Below are 3,746 nucleotides of genomic sequence, written 5' to 3' on the forward strand. Positions count from 1 at the left end.
TCTTAGAGTGGAGGCTGCCCTTGCTAGCAAGAAGTTCTGTGTGTTTCTCTTCTCTGAGTCTTTACTGAAGAAGTGTTTTATAACATTTTCCTTAACAACTGACATGTGTTTTTTGTGTAAAAGAGAGAGAGACACACACACACACACACACACACACACACACACACACACACACACTCACACTCACAGGCTCAGAGATGAGGGAAAAACAACAGAAATCAGGATAGATTTTAATGTCAGGAGATGCCCTGTGATGCTGGGGCCATTGTGTAAGATTGGAATGTGTACCAGTGGCTGGTGGGTGGTCCTTGAAGGTCCCGGGAGGAGGCGGCGAGGAGGCAGCGGGTGGCTGGGCTTGAGCTGTGGATCAGGGACGTCATTAATTCTGCCTGGTGCTGCGTGTGCCCTGTGCAGCTTGGATGTCTGCCGCTGACGCTCTGTGGTTCCTGTTCTGCTGATCTCCTGGTCCACACACGGCTTCAGGGTGTACTGTACAAGGGGAGAAGAAATGCATCATTGGTTACCAAAATAAAACAGTGTCTTTCTGCCTGTGTCATTCTGTTTGGTTTCTTTGAGCGTTTGTTTCTTAAATACACAGCAAGTGTCACTCTCTCTCTCTCTCTCTCTGTCACACACACACACACACACACACACACACACACACACACACACACACACACAGACACTGTGAGGTCTGCAGTTCAAAATTTGAATCTCAGAGCTTGGTGTTTTTGTCTCCCTCCAGTGGACAAATGCAGGTATGATGAGGGTTGGTTAGGTTAGGGGGTAATAGCCAGAGCTTGACGGAATAAAATGGAATAACTGGGAAAGTAAGTGTCGTAGAGGGATGAAAGTGGTGTCTACGGGGGGGTTTCGGGGTGCTCCGGACACCCTGGTGAAGACCCCATGTCGATAGCACCAACGGTTCTGGACTTGGTGTAAATGGGTCCAAATTTGACGGAATAAAAAGGTCAAAGTGGCAGATAGGAGTGTCCGATCGGGCCGATTCCACCACCACTGTACTCAGCAGGCCCTGCCGGGTCGTTCGACACGCAGCATGGCAGGGATCGGTGACATAACATGTAGCAGTTTCCCTTCACAGAAGCGTCTGCAGCAGGTGGGTGGAGGAGGAGGCAGCAGAACCAGGCCTTTGGAGCACTGTGTCATCTCCTGGTCCTGATGCTTTGAATCTCCCTCTCTGTCTGTCTGTCTGTCTGTCTGTCACACACACACACACACACACACAGAAGCTGGTCAAGTGCTGTGCAACTGGGATTGCACCTGTCGTCCACAGGAGGGCGCCTAGCTGGGAAGTCCAGTACATTCCATATTAAAGTTGTTGCAAGTGCATTTTTTGTGTAAAAGACAGACACACACACACACACACACACACACAGTAAGGTCTGAAGTGCAAAATTTGAATTACATTCCTTTGTATCTCTCCCTCTCTCTCTCTCTCTCTCTCTCTCTCTCTCTCTCTCTCTCTCTCTGTCTCTCTCTCTCTCTCTCTGTCAACACACACACACACACACACACTCACACACACCAAAGCACACAGACAGAAGCTGGTCACAACTGCTGTGCAACTGGGATTGAACCAGGGGGGCTCCCTCTGCTGGCTCAATGCGGTACAAAGTGTCAGAAGCTGTTAGATATCTGCTTTTGACAATCAATTGCACCTGTCATCCACAGGAGGGCGCCTAGCTGGGAAGTCCAGTACATTCCATATTAAAGTTGTTGCAAGTGCATTTTTTGTGTAAAAGACAGACACACACACACACACACACACACACACACACACACACACACACACTGTAAGGTCTGAAGTGCAAAATTTGAATTACATTCCTTTGTATCTCTCCCTCTCTCTCTCTCTCTCTCTCTCTCTGTCTCTCTCTCTCTCTCTCTCTCTCTGTCAACACACACACACACACACACACACACACACACACACACACACACACTCAATGGAGTATAAAATAAAGACCGGGGCAGTTCTCTCACTGGAGTCTCTTAGAGTGGAGGCTGCCCTTGCTAGCAAGAAGTTCTGTGTGTTTCTCTTCTCTGAGTCTTTACTGAAGAAGTGTTTTATAACATTTTCCTTAACAACTGACATGTGTTTTTTGTGTAAAAGAGAGAGACACACACACACACACACACACACACACACACTCACACTCAGCGGCTCAGAGATGAGGGAAAAACAACAGAAATCAGGATAGATTTTAATGTCAGGAGATGCCCTGTGATGCTGGGGCCATTGTGTAAGATTGGAATGTGTACCAGTGGCTGGTGGGTGGTCCTTGAAGGTCCCGGGAGGAGGCGGCGAGGAGGCAGCGGGTGGCTGGGCTTCGGCCTTGGCCCAGGAACGTCATTTATTCTGCGTGGTGCCGCGTGTGCCCTGTGCAGCTTCGATGTGTGCGGCTGACGCTCTGTGGTTCCTGTTCCTGTCATAAAAGGCCCTGTACAAGGGGATAAGAAATGCATCATTGGTTACCAAAATAAAACAGTGTCTTTCTGCCTGTGTCATTCTGTTTGGTTTCTTTGAGCGTTTGTTTCTTAAATACACAGCAAGTGTCACTCTCTCTCTCTCTCTCTCTGTCACACACACACACACACACACCAAAGCACACACACCAAAGCGCGCACACACACACACACACACACACACACACCAAAGCGCGCACACACACACACACACACACACACACACACACAGACACAGACACTGTGAGGTTTGCAGTGCAAAATTTGAATTTTAGTGCATGGTGATTTGTCTCCCTCCAGTGGCCCACGGCAGGTATGATGAGGCTTAAATGATAGGTTATGGGGAAAAAGCCAGGAGAGGATGGGACAAAAGTGGAATAACTGAAAAAGTAAGAGGTGTAGAGGGCTGATGTTGGTGTCTAGGTGGGGGTTTTGGTGGGTGCCGGACGCTGTGGCGAAGAGGCCACGCCGATGGCTTCTTCGGTTCTGGAGATATGGCGAATCGGACCAAAAAGGATGGGACAAAACGGTCCCAGTCGGAGAAAGGAAGGTGCAGAGGGCCTGGGTCCACCACCACTGTACTCAGCAGGCCCTGCCGGGTCGTTCGACACGCAGCATGGCAGGGATCGGTGACATAACATGTAGCAGTTTCCCTTCACAGAAGCGTCTGCAGCAGGTGGGTGGAGGAGGAGGCAGCAGAACCAGGCCTTTGGAGCACTGTGTCATCTCCTGGTCCTGATGCTTTGAATCTCCCTCTCTGTCTGTCTGTCTGTCTGTCTGTCACACACACACACACACACACAGAAGCTGGTCAAGTGCTGTGCAACTGGGATTGCACCTGTCGTCCACAGGAGGGCGCCTAGCTGGGAAGTCCAGTACATTCCATATTAAAGTTGTTGCAAGTGCATTTTTTGTGTAAAAGACAGACACACACACACACACACACACACACACACTGTAAGGTCTGAAGTGCAAAATTTGAATTACATTCCTTTGTATCTCTCCCTCTCTCTCTCTCTCTCTCTCTCTCTCTGTCTCTCTCTCTCTCTCTCTCTCTCTGTCAACACACACACACACACACACACACACACACACACACACACACACACACTCAATGGAGTATAAAATAAAGACCGGGGCAGTTCTCTCACTGGAGTCTCTTAGAGTGGAGGCTGCCCTTGCTAGCAAGAAGTTCTGTGTGTTTCTCTTCTCTGAGTCTTTACTGAAGAAGTGTTTTATAACATTTTCCTTAACAACTG

General features: G+C 49.0%; 1 long non-coding RNA gene across 1 annotated transcript in view; it reads right to left on the reverse strand.

The window, feature by feature from the left end:
* The window catches only part of LOC146701011 (uncharacterized), a 9,284-nt gene extending 6,843 nt beyond the window's left edge, over positions 1-2,441 (reverse strand). Inside the window, exons 1-2 of the long non-coding RNA XR_014922693.1 lie at positions 2,284-2,441; positions 289-489 (exon numbers count right to left, since the gene is read on the reverse strand). This is a non-coding gene — a long non-coding RNA (uncharacterized LOC146701011). The remainder of the gene's footprint in view (positions 1-288; positions 490-2,283) is intronic.
* Positions 2,442-3,746: the final 1,305 nt, after the last annotated feature.

Source organism: Copadichromis virginalis, linkage group LG10 (genome assembly GCF_057382275.1).
Source record: "Copadichromis virginalis isolate Kocher_CV1m ecotype Utaka linkage group LG10, C_Virginalis_male_GT1.1, whole genome shotgun sequence".
Classification (NCBI taxonomy): domain Eukaryota; kingdom Metazoa; phylum Chordata; class Actinopteri; order Cichliformes; family Cichlidae; genus Copadichromis; species Copadichromis virginalis.